This window comes from Triturus cristatus, chromosome 2_1 (assembly GCF_964204655.1).
Source record: "Triturus cristatus chromosome 2_1, aTriCri1.1, whole genome shotgun sequence".
NCBI classification, from domain to species: domain Eukaryota; kingdom Metazoa; phylum Chordata; class Amphibia; order Caudata; family Salamandridae; genus Triturus; species Triturus cristatus.
Window position 1 is genome coordinate 4,222,701 of NC_140581.1, and position 20,751 is coordinate 4,243,451.

Genomic DNA, 20,751 nt, shown 5'->3' on the forward strand with positions numbered 1-20,751 from the left:
ATAGCAAACTTACTGTAATTATAAATATGAAAAGGGTACTGCAGGCTGATTATCATCAGGGTAATGTTCGATTTTCTGGTAATTCAAGAGGCAGACAATGTTTGCCAAATAGCACATTTGCAATTATACACAACTATTGCAAAGTTGCAAATACATGGACCGTAGAAGATTTACATTACATTATGGACTTAGGTGATGCGTTATATAAAGATATGCATTCGATTAATAAACACCAGCTTATGCACCCTGACGATTTGCCTAATTTTATACAACACAATACATTAATATATGCACTTAAACTTAAAGAACCTTCTTATGGAGACATATTGACACATTTTGAGCCATCTTCACCAAACATGCAAACAGTATTAAAAGCTGCACTAGATTTGCATTCTGGTGTTTTACTTTGCATGGATATTTATGTTATATCCATTGTAAATAATAACAATACATATTATGTATTTGATTCACATAGCCGCGACAACACAGGAATGCCTCACCCGAATGGCACATGTATTACTATACAAATGGCATTTTATGAAATTATAGACTACATTACAAAACTTGCACAAAGTCTTAAGTCCCCCAAACGTAATTGTGTAGCATATGAATTAACTCCTATACATATAAGTACAATTAAAAAAGAATCGCTACAAAAACACATACTCACTAATGAAAAAAATATGACTACAGCCCTGCTTAAAAAAATTTATGTGCATTCAACTGAGGCATGTAGCAATTTTTTTACACACGCATTTCAAACACGTATACAAACAGCCAAAAACAACATTACAATACATAACAGCCTTTTGCCAAATTTAGAACAGCCATCAACATCATTAAATACGATTAGTACTACAACATATCCAGGTACACTTTTTACTCTTACTACAACACCTAAAACACTGTCTACAACTAATAGCAGTAACATGAGTATACCACAATGTAATAGTATACCACAGAAGAGTACTACTGCAAACACATATGCAGATATCGTTAAGAAAACACTCACATGTATAAACATACATTCCAAACAACATACATCAAAAACTAATTTACAGACAAACACATATACAGATAATAGCCATCATACAGATATCCGTATTACTGAAAGTAATACATTATTAGTCCCAGAAAGTATGCCCGATAGCATATTGCCAAAAACAGTAACAAACACTGGCAATATCAACATCAATGCTGATATTTTAACACAAGCGACACAACAAACACATACTTTCAATATAACACAAAAACAGCCGGAAGAGATCAATATTAATAACATATCACCAAATCCACAAACTCTAACAAATACTGTATTTGCTATTATCCATAACTACTGTAAACCAGCATCTACTTGGAATACTTTAGATTTGCGTACCATTATGGATCTTGCAGATGCTTTAAATACAGAAATGCACGCGCTAAATACAGATGATTGTGATCAACATAATTTACCAAATTACATATGTCACAATAGCATAATATATTCTATAAAGCTTAAAAAAGGATTTCAAAGCAAAATAACTGAAAAGGAACTACTTACAAATGACATATTTTTAACAACAATAGCTTCAACTATTAATGATGACACTGGTGGGTTAATAGGTATAGGAAACTATGCAATTTCTGTATTTAAAACTCTTGAGGCATATTTTACATTTCATTCGCATAGCCAAGAAAAAAATGCAAAACCTCATCCAAATGGAACATGTTTTGCTATACGGATTGAAACTATTGATGGACTGATAGATTACATTAGAAAGGTAGTTGATAAAGAAATACTAACACATTCACAAACTGTTACTTTACAATTAACACCAGTGAAAATAAACACAATTATGCCAGCTTCACTTAAGTCAACGCAAAAAAACCACAGCAAAGGTAGAATGAAGTTTCAAAAAAAATTATATGTTCATAAAACAAAGATAGCTTCTACTGCATTAACCCATATGCCAACAACAAACATACAAGTAGAAGATGCAAGTTTGGACACAGTTACCATCCACAAAAAAACAACTTTACATTCTACTGTATAAAATAGCAATACCAATGTGGGAACAGACACATTTACACATAATGATGCTGTACAAAGTAGTACAATAGAAGTAGAAGATGCAAGTTTGGACACAGTTACCATCCACAAAAAAACAACTTTACATTCTACTGTACAAAATAGCAATACCAATGTGGGAACAGACACATTTACACATAATGATGCTGTAAAAAGTAGTACAATAGAAGTTCAGCTAAATACAAGAAAAAGAAAGCGTACACCAAAAACAAATAATACACAGCACAGATATTAATCAAAGGTTACAAATAACAAACAGCATAATTAATGACTTTCAGGACCAAATAACCTATGGTCCAGAGTATGCGTGCACTATTTGCAATCAATTGTGGCATAAGCAAAATTTGCAAAAAACAAACAATATTAGATGTAACGAAAATTTCATAACATGTAACATTAGTGAACTACAAACAGATGACATATGTAAAACATGTTATAGCTATATTACAAAAAACAAAAATACCACCTTGTTCTATTTATAATAAAATGTCATTTCCAGATATCCCTGCAGCCTTACACTTGCATAATTTAGAAGAAAGATTAGTAGCACCAAGAATCCCTTTTGTACAAATTAGAACACTACCACGTGGATTCCAAAAATGTCTCTCAGGTGCAGTAGTTAATGTACCTGCTGATGTTATGAGAACTGTTACTGTTTTACCAAGGCAAATCAACGATTACATGACCATTCCCATTAAATTGAAAAGAAAATTAAGTTATAAATCTTATACCCATTTTGAAAATGTTCACCCAAATAAAGTAAAACATGCAGCTCTATATCTAGCAACTAATAGCAGTATGTTCAAAGAATATGGAGTTACCATTAATCCTGATTGGGAATATACAGCGCCAAATATACCACCTTGTAATGACACTTCAGATACAAATAATACATCAGATTCTGAAGACAACATTGGCACAGGAAATTTAGATACTATGCTAACTAATGAAACAATAACTACAGAAAACATAAATATTCTAAATTTAGCACCTGCAGAGCATAACACACCAAGAGGTCTATATGAAGATATAGATTCAGAATATTTAGCTTTCCCTACAATATTTTGCGGAAAGCGAAGACCAACTAATAAAGAAAGGCATGTACCAATACATTATAGCACAATATGTCAATGGGAATTAAGAAGTCATGATCAAAGAGTAGCAAAGTCTATAACAAATGTTTTCTTTAAATTGGCTAAATTACGTATAAAACAAATACATAGCAAAATATACATCTCACTTCGAAAATACTTTAATAATGGGAAGATTATAACTGCAAAAGACATAAAAGAAAAATTAAACAGTATTCTCCAATATAATGAGGGGTACAAAATACTAAAAACTATACGTAGTTCACCACCATATTGGGAGCAATGCAAAAAAGACCTATTTGCTATGATAAGACAATTGGGAATACCAACTTTTTTTTTTACTTTATCAGCTGCAGAAACAAAATGGTATCATTTAATCAATATTTTATTACGTACTGAGAAAAAAAAAGAATGTACAAAAGAAGAATTTGCAAGTATGTCATGGGAAACCAAATGCACATTAATCCAACAAAATCCAATTACATGTGCAAGGCATTTTGATTTTCAAGTTAGAAAGCTATTTAATTGTATTTTATTACATGAAAGTAACCCAATTGGCAAAATTTTAGATTTCTTTTATAGAGTAGAATTCCAACAACGGGGATCACCACATATACATGCTATAATATGGATAGAGAATGCACCACAATATGAAAATTCTGAGCTCAGTGAAGTTATTACTTTTATAAATAAGTATATAACATGTGCAAAGACACAAGATCCAAACATAGAGCCTTTCATACCCCTCCAAAGGCATGGGCATACAAAAAATTGCAGGATCAAGCATAAAAGAACATGCAAATATCAATACCCAAAATATCCCATGCCTGAAACTTATATATTAGAACAATTAGAACTAGACAAAACTAATCAAGAACTCCTTCAACAAATTGAACTAATACATCTAACTATGAACACACAAGACTTCCAAAGTTATACGTTTGATGAGTTCTTAACTACAATGCAAATAGATTTAAAACAGTATATTTTGTGTATACAGTCAATGATAGGGAAAAAAACAATTTTTCTCAAAAGAACACCAGCTGAATGCTTTATAAATAACTACAATACTACAATTTTACAAGCATGGCAAGCAAATATAGATATCCAATACATCTTAGATGCATATGCATGTGCTGTATATATAGTTTCATATATTAGTAAATCTCAACGTGGGATGAGCAGAATAATTGCACAAGCTGCAAAAGAAGTATATCACAATCCTAGCATAAAAGATCAACTTAAGCATATAGGTAACAAATTCTTAAACTGTACTGAAATAAGTGCACAAGAGGCAGCTTATCTTATACTTCAAATTCCATTACGGAAAAGTTCTCGCTCTTTTGTATTCATTAATACAAGCCCACCAGAAAAGCATACATACTTATTAAAAGATATAGAGACTATTAATTTATTGCCCGATACTTCTCATAAAATACAATTTGAAAATATTATGGTAAAGTACAGCAAACGCCCAGAAAATTTAGAAACCTGTACATTAGCTGACTATGCATCTAGGTATGATGAGAAAAAAAAAAAGAAGGGGAAAGAAGAAACAGACCATGACAATTTTCTCGCAGAAAATAACTTTTATAGCTCAGATGAGGAAGAACTTACAATTAATATACAAGAAGAAATAATAGAAAATAACTATATAAAACGAAAAAACCCTAAAATAATTCGCTATTGTAGATTTAACAAAGAAAATGACTCTGAAAATTACTATCACGAATTGATAATGCTTTATTATCCATGGAGAGTAGAACATCTAATAATTGGCCACAAAAAAACATATTATGAACGGTATTTAGAAATTAAAAGCACTGTTGACTTTCACCATAATAGATATAATAAAACACTAAAAAACATTGAGACAGAAAAGATTACAGTTGAACCATTGATTCTACCCCAAACAGATATAAATACAGATGACAACATATATCCTCAAATTCCAGTTAATGAACAATTACTATATGACTTATCATTCGATTTAGGCATTAGAAGTACAAGTATTGAAGAAGCACTAACCAATAATTTAATGCCAAATGAACAGTATGACAACATAATGCAAAATCTGACAAATGAGCAACTTAACTTTATATATCATCACTTAAATTGGATAAAAACAAAAGAAGAACCCTGCTACACATTTTGTACAGGTGGTGCAGGAGTAGGTAAAAGTTTCCTTATTACAGCGCTTTACCAAACATTACTACGATACTACAATACTAGAGCAGGGGAAAATCCAGACAACATATATGTACTGCTTACAGCTCCTACAGGCAAAGCAGCACATAATATTCATGGTAAAACACTACATAGTACGTTTAAAATACCAGTTTCACAAACACTAACTCATAAACCACTAACTCATGAGAGCAGGAGTACACTACAAAACGAGTTAATGCATCTTAAATTGCTAATAATTGATGAGATATCAATGGTAGGGGCTAATTTATTTAATTTCATACATAATAGATTGCAAGAAATAAAAATGTCCAATCTCCCTTTTGGTGGAATATCTATATTAGCAATTGGAGATTTTTATCAATTGAAACCAGTTTTTGACACGTATTTGAAAACCCCAGGCATTCATACAGACCAGTAAGTACTAATCTATGGCAAGAATTTTTTTTTTTTTTTTTTTAAAAACCTTTATTTTCAAAAGTGAGGACACAGCTATTCAGCCGACAACCCGGAGGTTCGGCAGCATCGATATATAGAAACAGAGATGCGTCCCCAGTAGCGTGACAGGAGAAGTGCAAAGGTTCAATTTTAAGTAAACACAAAACACACAACAAACCCCAGCAAGGCAAGAGCACTGAAAGCCCATGGTGAAAGCCCCCCAGGGGAGGCCGGACCCCACTCATCTACCAGTTACAGTACAGTGTAAAGAGGAAGAAGGGGGGAGAGCAGAGGCCAAAAAAGGGTCCATTAACCATACTGAGCTGGAAAGAAGGTCAGGAGGAAAGCTGTTCCTCGGGAGGATCCAGATCCGGGGCAACACATATTCCCCCCCTGTATTGATTCCACCGCCCTCAGATGGCGTGCCACTTCCGGGGGCGGCCTCTAGCGCAATATACCGTCTTCTCCCTTAGCATACTCCAGTCCATATTTTCTTTCCACGCGGTCAATGTGGGGGGCCCCGCGGAGCCCCACAGCCGCGCGATATCTCTCTTAGCGACCATGTTGCCCAGAGTCACCCATTGGGTCTGTGCCGCATCGTGGTCAGTGGGCCCCCAGACATTCAGGAGGCAACACCGCGCTTCCGGCTGCATAGCAATGCCCGTCACCTCCCCCATCACTGCATGGACTCTCCTCCAGAATTCCGTAATGACACCACATTCCCAAATGATATGCAGGAAAGTACCCACCATACCACATCCCCTCCTACATAGGCCGTCCTCCGAGAATCTCATGTGAACCAGCCTTGGCCCCGTCACATACACTCGATGCAGTATTTGAAGCTGCACCAGCCTCAGACGCGACGGGATCGCATCCTCCTTAGGAGAGGAAACAGCAGACTGCCAATCCTCATCATCCAACTCGAGGCCATCCCTAGTCCACTGGTCCCTCAGGCCCAGAAGCATGTCCGCCCGGACGTTGATCAGTTTCTTATAGATGAGCGAGATCGTGCTTTCGGGCATATGGCCATCAAGGACCCGGTCCTCCAAAGGAGAGGACTCAGGCACCTTCTCACCCTCTACGAGGACTGATCGGAGGGCGTGACGCACCTGAATATATCGGAAACACTCGGAAGGCCCCAGCTCATACTCCATCTGCAACTCTTCAAAGGACTTTACCTTCCCCTTATTCAGCACATCTCCCACCCTGGAGATGCCGATCAGGTCCCATTTATCAAAACCTTTTGTGTGCCAAAGCCTTCCCAGCATCTCCGATTCAAACAGCGGGGTAGCGAGGGTGAGCCTATCCTTCCAGCCCAGCGAGTCAGTTGCCATCTTCCACACACGCACTGCCACACCAGTGGGCCCCGTGAGGGACGAGTCTAGGGACCGCGAGTACAACGCCCTGTAGTAGTTACCACCACGCAGCAGCCACCTGTCCATGGCATACCCAGGGCTGAGGGCAGGGCCATACAACCCATGATTAATCGCGCTCAGCTGGGTGGCCCAATAGTACCGTCGGATGTCTGGGAGCGCAATGCCCCCGTCGTACCATGGAAGCGTCAACTTTGCAATAGCTATTCGCGGCCGCCCATCCCACAGCAACGTTCGTTGGAGGCCTTCGACCTCCCGAAAGTATTTGGCCGGTACCCAGTCCAAAGTATTCTGCAGTGCGTAGAGGAAGCGGGGAAGAGACATCATTTTGAACAGGGCCGCACGCCCAACGAGGGAGAGCGGCAGCCTCCGCCAGCCTTCAACATCCCGCCTCAGGCGTGCCAGGGGGGGGAGCAGGTTCTTCTCATATCGCACAGCAGGGTCCATGGAGATAAAGATCCCCAAGTACACGAAGCCCTGCTGAGCGACCTGTATCGAGCATGTTCTAGGGATCGGTGGTACCTCGCCACTAAAAACATACAAATACGATTTACTCCAGTTGATAACGAGACCCGAGTTCCTACCAAATGATGTGAGTACGTCACAGACCACTATAAGTGATTTCTTGGGTGAGGCAAGATACAGCAGGATATCATCAGCATAGAGCGAAATACGGTCCTCGTGTTCAGGCGACCATCTAAGGCCCCGTATATCCGGGTGCCAACGTATCCACGCAGCCAGCGGCTCAAGGGCGAGGGCGAACAACAAAGGCGACAAGGGACAACCCTGCCGAGTACCCCTCCCAAGCTGAAACGGAGTCGACGCCCGACCATTCACCACCACACTCGCAAGAGGCCCCTCATACAGCAACCTCACCCAGCTCACAAAACCGTGGCCAAAGCCGAACTTGGTCAGCACGGCCCACAAATATGCCCATTCCACCGTGTCAAAGGCCATCGTGGCGTCGAGAGACGCCACAATAGCTGGTTCACGCAGCGTGCCCGCCCTGGCGATTACGCCATGGAGGCGCCGAAGATTTAACGCTGTGTTTCGGTGCGGGATGAAGCCGGATTGATCCGGGTGGACCAAGTCACCGAGTACCCTAATCAATCGGGTCGCCAGGATTTTGGCCAGAATTTTCGGCTCTGCGTTAAGGAGTGAGATAGGCCTATATGAGGCGCACTTATCTCGGGGTTTGCCCTCTTTGTGTATAACCACAATCGTCGCCAGTCGCTGGTCCAACGGGAGGGTCCCACTCCCCCGTGCCTCCACAAACATGGCGCGCAGGTGAGGGGCGACCCTATCCGGAAACAGCTTGTACAGATCGACCGGCAAGCCGTTCGGTCCCGAGGCCTTGCCCGAGTTTAACGCGCGGATGGCCCCCGCCACCTCGTCAACCGTTATGTCACCATCTAGATCGTCCCTATCTATATCGGAGAGGCAGGGCAACTCGATATCACGGAGGAGGTCACACGAGTCCTCGGGCGGCCTGTCCGACACTGAAGCATAAACCCTACAGAAATAGTCCGAGAAACACTTTACAATCCTCTCAGGTTCCACAATCGCCTCTCCCCTCTCTCCCGTCAACTCTGGCACAACTCTATTGACCCGTTCTTTTCTGTCCAGCCAAGCCAGGAGCTTCCCTGCCTTGTCACCTACATCATACAAACGGCCCTGCTGTTCCCTACTGAGGGTCTTAGCGGCGTTCGTCACCAGGTCCTTATACTCAGTTTGCTTCAAGCAAAGCTCATGCAGTGAGGCCTCTGTAACCTCCTCCTCTAGCGCTCCCTCCAGAGCCGCGATCTCCTCCTCAACCTGCAGAACCTCGCCATCTCTCCGCCGCTTGGCAGCTACTACAAGGGAGAGGGCTTCCCCTCGGAGCACGGTCTTAAATGCTTCCCACAGCGACACTGCCGAGTCCACGGATCCCTGATTGTCATTGAAGAAATTATCTACTTTCTTTACCAGCGCGCTGCGCATCTTGGGGTCTCGGAAATACCACGGGTTGATAGGGGCCACCCTTCCTCCTCCCTCCCGACCTAGATCCAGCCGAATCCATACTGGCGAATGGTCCGATATACCACGCGCCATGTGCCTCGCCTCGGAGACCAATGAGGCATGCGCAGCCAGAGTGAGTAGGTAATCAATCCTGGAAAGGCTACCATGTGCCCCGGAGTGGAACGTGTATTGGCTCTGTGTGGGGTGCCGGAGCCTCCAGCAGTCTATCAGGCCAAGCGTGTCTAGGAAGTCTGGAAGCCACTTCTGAGCCCCCCCTGTGTCTCTGGGCGGGTGTCTATCCAGCAGACCGGAGCCAACAGCGTTGAAATCACCTCCCACCACAAGCATACCCCCCGGGAGATCCAGCAAGGCCCTACCCAGATCTGTGAACGTGGAGGCCTGCAGGGCCGGCGGGACATAAACCGAAACCAAAACCAAAGTTCTTCCTTCCCACCGCCCCGCCACCGCCACAAACCTCCCCCTATCATCAACAATGGTGGAGTCCACCTCAAATGGCAGCGAGGCTCTGACTAGGATACCCACACCCCTGGACCCGGAAGAGAATCCCGAATGTGCTATGAATTTATAACCCTTCCTATTCAGAGCATAGCACGTATTACCTATAAGATGCGTCTCCTGCAGCAGGGCAACATCCGGCATTGACCGTTTCAAGAATTGCAAAACAATCCCACGCTTAATGTGATCCCCCAAACCATTAACATTCCAGCTTATAACACTTAAACCCCTACCCCCCATCCTCAAACGTAAAGAGGCCCACCCCACACCCGAAGAGCCACCATGGAACAGTCCTGGAAATAATCACCATGCCTTGCAGAAATAAACCCCCCAACAACAAACCCAAAATCCCAGAAACCCCCCCCACCCTGCACCCCTGCTGCAGCTTACAAAGCCCCCCCAACTTGCAGTGTGCCTGTCGCCCTACAAAAACCCAAAATCTACAAAAAGTACCCTAAGGGAGGAAAAGAGCACCCCTCGTCCTCCCGCAACCCTCCGCATTTACTGCACTCTATTCAAGTCTTCAAATATAGCCAAATCGAGTCAGACCGGCTCCGAAAAATCAGCCCTGCCCATCCCGGCCACTGTCTCCATCCTCGGCAGTGTCCGCCCCCGTCCGTCGTCGGGGCAAAGCGTCCAGCCATTCATCGGCCATAACAGGAGAGTCAAAGAAGAATGTCCGATCTTCGTGCACCACACGTAATCTGGCAGGGAAGAGCATGGCATACTTCAGATCCCTCTCCCGGAGCCGCCTCTTCACCCCCAGAAAGCCCTGTCTCTGCCTCTGCACCTGCTGGGTGAAGTCCGGATAGAAATTCACCGACGCGTTCTGGAAGGGGACCGGGCCCGTCACCCTCGATGCTTGCAGGATAGCGTCCCGATCTCGAAAATGAAAGAGCCGGGCGACGATCGGCCTCGGCGGGGCACCCGCCTTAGGCCTCCCACCCGGCACTCTATGGGCCCTTTCAACCGCAAATAACTTTCCAAGACCCTTAGGCTGCAGATGATTAAGCACCAAGTCCTCGACAAGCAGGTCAACCGAAGCCTCATCCGAGGACTCCGGGACCCCGATGACGCGCACGTTGTTGCGCCTGGCCCGGCTCTCAAAGTCCTCCAGCCGGCGGGCGGCAAGATCACTCTCGGTCCTCAGCTTACGAACCTCGGTCTGCAGTTCCGTGACATCATCGGTGAGGCCCGTGGTCTTGAGGTCCAGGTTCTTAACCCGTTCATTCGTTTTGCCCAAGTCCGCACGGATCAGGTTGACATCCACCAAGATGGCGTCCACCTTATGCGCCAGGGCATCAAACCGTCTCCCAATCGAAGTCTGCATCCCTTCGAGCGCGCCCATGACATCCTGTAGTGAGAGCTCCGGGGCCAAAGGCGAGGCCGCCTTCTGGGTATCCAGCGACTGGCTCGACCCACTCGGTGATCCCTTCTGCAGAGCATAGAGGTCCATGCTATTGACTTGGGTATAGGCTCCCCGCCTGGTAGACTTAGCCTTCAGCCGATCCACCTCTGCTTTGCCCGACATGGTTGACTCCAGGCAGGTCGGTTCAGATAAGACGGGTCCCTCTCAACGAAAGGAATCAGGAGTGATCAGTTCTGCAGTGGGCCGCCAGAGTAGCCTGCAGAGCGTCCATAGGGTAATAAAGCCACCAAGAGCTCTCCAGGGGCAGGGCTGACAAAGGGAGAGAAAGCGAAAGTGAAAGGACGGGGACCTCCGTCCGACAGTTCACACCTCGCCTGGCCGTTGTTGTTCAACTAGGAGTCGGGCATCCTGCCAACTCTAGCCCCTGGCATCCCCCGGAGATAGGCCGCAATCTTCCGCCAGGCATAAGTCCGGTTCCCGGTGGGCGAGCCGACCGCGGGTAGCATCAATCGCCTCCCTGACAGGTCATCCACACGATGCCATGCATACCGACAGGATTAAAGACAGGATAGTCGACGGAGGGCGCGAGGGTCTCGGAGCTCTGAGCTCACGCGGCCATCTTGGTCAAGCGCTAGGCTCCTCCCCTGGCAAGAAAATTTTAAGTTATTTGAGTTAACAAAAATTATGAGACAGCTAAATGACTTGCCATTTGCTGAACTACTAAACAGATTAAGAGAAGGGAAACAAAATGATGCAGATATAATACAAATACAAACACGAGAATTAGAACCACCAATAACCATTAGCAAAACTATACCTTATATTATGCCAACAAACAAAGAGGTTGATAACATTAATAGTAAAGTTTTATTACAACACATAATAAACTATCCAGTCTACACAGCAACAGCCATAGATACAGTAGCAGCTGACTTGAGTGAAATAGTGAAAAAGAAAATACTAGCTCAGTTACCTACAAATGCAATTAAAACCATGGGACTGCCATTTATAGTACACATTGCCTTAAAATTACGATATGATATAACTTCCAATATTAATGTAAATGATGGTTTAACAAATGGTGCTACAGGTATAGTTGAATTTGTAGAAACAATAAATAACAGCCCTACTGTAGTCTGGATTAATTTTGATAAAGAAAATGTTGGTAAAAGTACAAGGCTAGAAAATAAACACATGTATACAACTAACATTTTGCCTCATTGGACACCAATACATGCTATAACACGGCACTTTCAATTTACACAAAAATTTATCACTATTATACGCAAACAATTTCCCCTACGCCAATCATCTGCACGTACTATACACAGAACACAAGGAGAAACAATTGAACCACTTTACATACATTTTAACAATAGCAAAATACATCATATGCATTATGTAGCTTTAAGCAGAGCCAGATCATTAGGTAACATCTATATTAAAAACTTTCAGCATGAGAAAATTGTTGTACATTCAAAAGTACATGAAGAAATGTGCAGATTAAGAACAGATATGCAATTGCAAATATCTGTTCCTCAATTATGTACCTATAACAAAATGTGTAATATCATTGTACATAATATACGATCACTGCAAAAAAATTACACAGCACTGAAATCAGACACCAATATAATGAATGCTGATATTCTATGCTTCACTGAAATAAACACAACTAGAACATCAGATAGCAATACTTTCTTGATAGAACAGTACCATCTTTTAATATTTGATAAATTCCACCATCACCAAACTAAGCATGGAATAGCAATTTACTACCGAAAAAATAATAACTTACTGCCAATATATGAAACACAACATGAAATTGATATTCTACATTTTACTCTACATCTTAACAATTGCAACTACTTATTTGTAATGCTATACAAGCCTCCACATGTACATATACAAACACTTTTCCCGGTTTTAAGTAGCATATTAAACTTTTACCCTGATTATAACTACATAATAATGGGTGACTTCAACATAGATTTAACACAAGAAACTCATAACACAGCACTACTATTACAATATATGCTAAACGAATTTCAATGTCAACAAAAAATAACACAATATACAACAGACTACAAATCTACATTAGATCATATCTACACTAATGTACACATAACAAACTATGGCATATTAGAGTCATATTATAGTGATCACAAAGCCTTATGGGTAGCAATTTAAAATGCATGTTGTGTATATATGTGCGTCTTGTCGGCTCAGTATCTTGATGTGGCTGCCTTACTATGTATGTTAGGTGAGTCTGTATGTATGTAAGTCTGTGGCTCTGTATGTGTATGTCTGTAGCTCTGTATGTGTGTTGGTAGCTCTCTGTGTGTATGGCTGTGTCATTATGGGCTGCTCTGTATGTGTGTCTGAGTGATACACTTTATGTGTATCTGTGTGGCTCTGTCTGTGTGGGTCTGTATGCGTGTGTAGTTGGCTCTCTCTCTATCACTACCTCACTCTCTCTCGCCAAAAATCTCTCTCACTACCTGACTCTCTCACTACCTCACTCTCTCTCTCACACTACTTCACTCTCTCTCACTAGCTCAATCACTATCTCTACCTCACTCTCTACCTCATTGCTCAACTCTCTATATAGCACAGCATCACAATAACTCTACATCACTAACTATATCACTCAATACCACAATATCTTAAAATACCTCACTCTCTCACTACAGCACTCTCTAATATAATATCTCACAACTTCACTTTCTCACTCAATACCTCACTATCTCACAACATCACTCTAGCTATTTATATCTCACTACCGCACTCTCACTACCTCACTATATCACAAGTCACTCTCTAAAACGTAAACTACATCACTCACTCTCTAACACACTATCTATCTCGCAACCTTACAACTCCACTCTCTCTAACACACTACATCACTCTCTCTATATCTCACTACCTCACTATCTCAATCTCGCTATTGCAGTAAAAAAATGACAATCTCACTTTTAATAACTCACTCTCTTACTACCTCACATCACTCTCTGTTTCTATCTCACGACCTCACAACATTACTCACCCTCACTACATCAGTCTTTCAATACCTCAATCTCTATTTCTCTCACTACCTCACTCTCGTATCTACTTCACTCTCTCTTATTAAATAACTCTCTCTATTTAAAAAGCATGTTTTATAATTTAATAGATTAGTTTGTGATACAGTAAAAATTTCAACAGTTAAATCGGAAATGTATACTCACAATTTATTCTCATTTCAGATGATTTCTATACAAGAAATTAAGATGGGAAAACAACAGGAGAGCAAACCTTTTCAGAAGGCTATAAGAGCAAATATTGTAACATGTTCGCAAAAAACACACTACCGCAATGCAAAGCAAGAAAACAAAATCTTGTACCACCTAGCACTAGCAGATGAAAGTGGTTCTATTAAAGCCACATGCTATAACGACGATTTTTACAATAAAAAAAAACAAGGAAATGGAATTATTATAAGGAATTTCCTGGCCAAAAACAATGTTATTCTATTAACGAAACATACCAAAATTTCGAGGATGCTACCTTTAACGCTTCCAAGTGAAATCCTACAAGAAGCGCAAAACATACTAGAGCCACCAGCTCCACCAATATCACCGATTAAAACAATCAGAGAAGCAAAGTTACGAACATTAATGACCATATCGGGGACAATATCAGAGGTAAGTTTATAAGTACAATATTAAGTAAAAGCAATATTAAACATGTTGCTTAAAATATTCTATACTCGCACAGTCTTCGGAACACACACTTAGCAAAAAAAAAAAAAAGGGGCAACACTCTCTATGCACAACACTCTCTTTCTAAACTATACCCCACACCCGCTCTCTTCCCCAAACCTGCTCTCTTCCACAAACCTGCTCTCTTCCCCAAACCTGCTCTCTTCCCCAAACCTGCTCTCTTCCCCACACCCGCTCTCTTCCCCACACCCGTTCTCTTCCCCACACCCGTTCTCTTCCCCACACCCGTTCTCTTCCCCACACCCGCTCTGCTCACCACACCCGCTCTCTTCCCCACACCCGCTCTCTTCCCCACACCCGCTCTGCTCACCACACCCGCTCTGCTCACCACACCCGCTCTCTTCCCCACACCCGCTCTCTTCCCCACACCCGCTCTCTTCCCCACACCCGCTCTCTTCCCCACACCCGCTCTCAAAACAAATCTTACAAACAGACTCTATAAACCACACGCCCATCACAAAACTCTCTTAAACACACTCTCTTCAAACACTATCTGCAACACCCTCTTTCGGCACAAATCTCTATTCCCCACACTCTCTATACACCACACTGGCTTCAACACATTGTCTCTCCCCCACACTCTTTACACCGCGCTCTGTCTGCACCGCGCTCTGTCTGCACCGCGCTCTGTCTGCACCGCGCTCTGTCTGCACCGCGCTCTGTCTGCACCGCGCTCTGATTGTTATACTCAAACTATATATACAAAAACTAATAGTAATATTTTGCTTTATTTCACAGGAAGAAGAAACTAAAAACATTTTTATCGCAGGACAAGAAACAAAATTAAAATCCATTACAGTTATTGACACAACAGACTCTGTTAAAATAACATTGTGGAGAAATGCAACGCAATTCCCAATCAGACTTGGGAATTATGTCAAAATGACACACTTGACCGTCCACGAATTCAATAATGAAAAAATGTTAAATACTACTCACAATACACATATAGAAGTAAGTGCAAACTTGTTTATAAAATGTATACCTGTGTGGCTCGATATGTGTGTAGCTCAGTGTATGCCCGTCTGTGTATGTTTTTAGGTGTCTGTATATATGTATGGATAACTCTCTATGTATATATGGATGCATCCATGTCACTACATCATAACTTCAGGATCACTCTATATCACTACCTCGCGGTATTTCTTTCGATCTCGCTCCTTCACACTCTCACTTTCAATTCCTCACTCAAAAAATATAGCGCTCACTCTCTAACTCACTCTCTCACTCAATATATAGCATTAGCTCAATAATGCACTCTAACTCACTACCTCACTATCTTATAACATTTCTCTCTCAAAACATCACTACATCACTCTATTACTAACTCACTCTCTATCTCAATTCCTCACAACTTCACAATCTCCCTCAAAAAAAAACCTCACTATCAATCTCACTACCTCACTCTCTCTCTTTATATCTAACACGTTCTATATCACTTAACATCTATACTACTGTGAGAAAGTGCCATCTTTCTTGCATGGTATGCCCCCACTTTTTGCTAAATTGCTGAATGTACTTCGATTGAGTGTACCCTGGGTTCCTGCCAATCAGGTGCCCAGGGCCTATGTTCCTTCCTTAAACCACACAAACTCCAAATTGGCAAACCCTAGCCACATGTCAGCCCCTAGTAAATGGTACCCTAGGTACCCAGGGCCTTGTGAACAGGGAAGGCCTCTAAGGGCTGCAGCACTCATTGTGCCACCCTCAGAGGCCCTGTACCCTTACACACACACTGCCCTTGCAGGCTGAGTGTCTGGGTGCAGGACAAAACAAAGAGTCGACATGGCACACATCACTGTGTACCATGCCCATCACCTACACTGCCAAGGCATATGTCAGCCACCCCTCTAGCTGGGTGCATTACGCCTATGGTGTGGGCACAGGAGCAGGAGCCCTGTGCCCCTACAGTACCCGGGTCCGTTCCTGGGCACTGTAAGTGCAGTGCTGTCATTTAAGAATACATGGTGCTGAGAGCTTGTCAAACACGAGCTCCACAGCACCATATTGGCAACACTGAAGCCTGGGAAGTTTGGTATCAAACTTCTCAGCACATTGAACCCACACTGATGCCAGTGTAGGATTTAATGTACTAAGCACCCCAGAGGGCATCTTAGAAGATGCCCCCTTACAGCTAACTTACAATCCACGTCTGCTCTGAGGCTGCCCAGGCTGCCACACAGCAGACACGTTGCTGGACCCCTGGGTGGGAGAGCCCCTGCTCTCCCGGGCCTGCAACAATGCACATCCTGGGTGAGGTGAGAAATCTCCTCCCCCAGGATGAGCAAAGGGAAGCTTCAAAGGCATGCCGCCATTTGGAGTTTCCCCAGGCCACTGCAACCCCCCACTCTGGCGGGAAGCTTGGCCGGAAACCCCATACAAGGACAGGGGATGTGCCAGCCTGCCCACCCCACCCCTCAGGTGGGGGAGGCGAGGTGAAGCACATCTCCGGGCTCTCGCCATCTTGAAGATGGGAGGCCCTACCCTATCAGGATTAGGCTACTGCCCCCCTCCCACAGGAGAGAGGCAGGATAGGGGGTGTACCCACCCCAGGACAAGGACCCATTGGTCCCTGGCCTTCACCTACCTGTAACGCCCCTAAATCTAGTATTTAGGGGCACCCTGAACCTTCCTTCCGGAGATTCCAGATAGAAAACGACAAGAAGAGCAAGAAGAACAAAGACCTGCCCTGCAGCTGCTAAAAAGAGAAGAAGACACCAACTGCTTTGGCCCCAGCCCTACCGGCCTGTCGACTCTCGAACCTGCACCAGCGCGCCATCCCTCGTGGCCAGCAACCTCACCAACCCCGGAGGACCTGGCTACCTTTTAGCTCTAAGCCCCTGGGACTCCCACGAGTAGAGGCTCTACTCAAGAAACCTACTTGCTATCCCTGGCACCAGCCCGGGACCGCGGACCCAACACACTCTGCACCAGCCAAGCCTGGCCAGTGCCGGAGTGGACAAAGACCCAGAGGACGACCCCACGGCGACTGTGACCCAGAGTCCGGCACCCAAGGACCCCCCTCGACATCCCGGAAGAAGCCTGCAGCCTCAGAACCAAGTGCTACCCCAGCCGCGATCAACCAGAGGGTAAGATTCCCGACGTCAAAAGGCACCCCTGCACCCGGCGCCCTGCGACCCCCTGTGCCCAATCCCGGGGTACCCACCTAACCTACAACTACCCAACTTACCTCTCGAAGTGGTGGTGGCACCTGAAACATCCTCGTCCCCGAGCCTGCAGCCTCTTTCCAAACCGGAACATTCCCATTGATTTCCATTGAGCGCCCTAAGGCTCAAAAGCACCCTGCACCCAGCCGCCCGAGTGGCCCTGGCAGTGCCCTCTCTACACTAACCTACTTCCCCACTTGCCCTGAGTAAGTGACCAGGAGCCCAGCTCCCACAGCCGCGTTGCTTGCCAGACAGCAGCCACCAATCAAGGCCCCCCTATCTCTCATCGGATAACATTGGGCCCAACTCTCTCTGCACCCGGCCGTCCTGAAACCGCTGAGGGTGAACCAACTGTACCTACCTGACACTGGGGGACCCCTGAGTCCATGCCCGGAATTTCAACACTACCAGTCGAGTACTTACCCTTAAACCGCTAACTTCATTTTCCTCATAGGGTAACATTGACTGGCTTTTTCTTCAAAAATCTTCTAAGTGTGAACTTTTCAAAACTGCAAAAATTCACCAAAAATCAGCCAAGTGACAAAAACGAATTTACTCACCTGCTCCTAGGTGAGCTCCCAGTGCTGGATCTTGGTGCCCAGCCCTGACTCTGAAAAGTGTTCACAACTATACTTACCTCTAACTCATTTTTCTCCCATAGGAAACCATTGTCTGCTTTTCTGTGAAATTTCTTCTAAGTGTCTACTTTTGCAAATTTGAAATATTCTTTTAAAATCGTACCATTTCTGCAAACGAAATTACTTACCTGATAAGGACCCCATTCCTGGGTCTAGGCACCCAGTCCTGGATTACTAAAGTAACGATAAAGTACTCTACCTGCAATTTGAATTTCTTGCCATAGAGATCCATTGAATGTTTTCTGTGAAATATTTTCGAAGTGCTAACTTTTGAAATAGCTAAATATTATTTAAAAATCATTACAGTTATTAAGTCGACTTTCATCACTTGATTCTGAATACTGACCCCAGGCTGGTTCTAGGAGCCAGACCTGGAATTCCAAAAGTAATCTGAAAAGTAATTTATTACAAATAACCTGAATTTACCATTGAGCTCAATGCATTGTTATGTTTAGGAAATAGGATTGTTTATTGCAACCAACTGTGACTGTTTACACAAATTTATTGCTTAAAACAAAAGTATTTATATTCAACCTCTCATTCTGAGAAAGTATATTTTTACCCCCTTTGTGGTTCTAAAAATAAAACAAGCATATATTTTATATATACAAATCATTGGCCTAGAGTTCAGTTATTGAGTGTGTGAAACCATTTGCTGACTGAGTGTGTACAATAAATGCTTTACACTGTCCTCTGGTACTGCCTTACTGCTCGACCAAGCTACCACTTTTGAGAGTAAGGTCATACCTAACTTTGACCTCTATCAGCCTCTGGGGGACTGTGGACTCTGTACACCCTGTACCTATTAGGGAACAGTATATACAGAGCCACTTTCTCACATTGGTGGATCAGCGGTGGGATACAAACTTGCATTTGTTGGACTACTTGGTTACCATCTGATCACACGACAGAACTCTTAAAAATTGCCTTTAGAATTCTGATTGGTTTTTCCAAAATTACTAAAAGTCTTGCTAGGGCCTTGCTTAAGTCCCATTAGAATTTTAGAAAAATAAAAGTCACTATAGTCAGGGTAGAGGGTTAGAACTGTCAGGTTAGAATGTCTCAAACAAACCCAGCTATTAGTGATAATAATAACATGGACCTGGTGGAGGAGCTCGACCTCACACCTTACTTACACTTGTCTTTCAAGGAATTGAGGTCCTTATGTAAACTCAAAAATTTGCAAATGGGTCAGCATCCAACCAAACAAGGGCTCCAGGAGCTCCTGGCTGAGTATGCTAAAGACCACCCATCTGAACATGGTGATGGCCAGTCAGATGAGGAAAGGGAAACAGGGGAGGAGGACAGCAACCTCCCCATACTATTCCCTAGGGAGGAGATGGCACCCATACCCTCCAACTCAAGACATAGCATCTGGGCACCTAGAGACCACACAGGTGGCTCTGGTCCCAGAGACAACACTGGGGGACCCCCCAGTGAAGAGGACAGCCTTGTGAGGCTGGCCAAAAGAATAGATCTAGAGTCCAGGCTCCTGGCTCTAGAAAAGGAAAGGAGAGAGATGGGTTTAGCACCCATCAATGGTGGCAGCAATAATAAAAACAAGGATAGGGAGGAAACTTCTGACCTTAAAATCCCCAAAGGGATTGTCCCTAAATTTGAGGAAGGTGATGATATCACCAAATGGTTCACAGCCTTTGAGAGGGCTTGTGATATCAGGAAAGTAAAGAAACCTCTCTGGGGGGCACTCCTGTGGGAACTGTTCTCTGGTAACTGCAGGGACAGGCTTCTGACTCTCTCTGGGCCAGAAGCAGGATCCTATGACCTCATGAAGAAAGCTCTGATTGAGGGATTTGGATTCACCACTGAGGAGTATAGAATTAGATTCAGGGGGGCTCACAAAACCCAGACCCAGTCCTGGATTGATTTTGTAGATTTCTCAGTGAAGACACTGGATGGTTGGTTAGCTGGACATGGTGTGCAGGATTTTACTGGATTGTACAATTTATTCATGAAGGAACATATTTTGAGTAACTGCACAAATGAAAAGTTGCATCAGCATTTGGTAGACCTAGGTCTAATTTCTCCCCAAGAATTGGGAAAGAAGGCAGACCACTGGGTCAAGACTAGGGTGACCAAGACAACCACTGGGGGTGACCAAAAGAAGGTGGTCACAAAACCTCC

The 20,751-nt window shown here is 43.6% G+C and overlaps 1 long non-coding RNA gene across 2 annotated transcripts in view; it reads left to right on the top strand.

The window, feature by feature from the left end:
- Positions 1-15,738, top strand: part of LOC146863587 (uncharacterized) — a 46,221-nt gene extending 30,483 nt beyond the window's left edge. For both annotated transcript variants that reach the window (XR_014969016.1, XR_014969015.1), the window contains exons 2-3: positions 14,289-14,726; positions 15,543-15,738. This is a non-coding gene — a long non-coding RNA (uncharacterized LOC146863587). The remainder of the gene's footprint in view (positions 1-14,288; positions 14,727-15,542) is intronic.
- Positions 15,739-20,751: the final 5,013 nt, after the last annotated feature.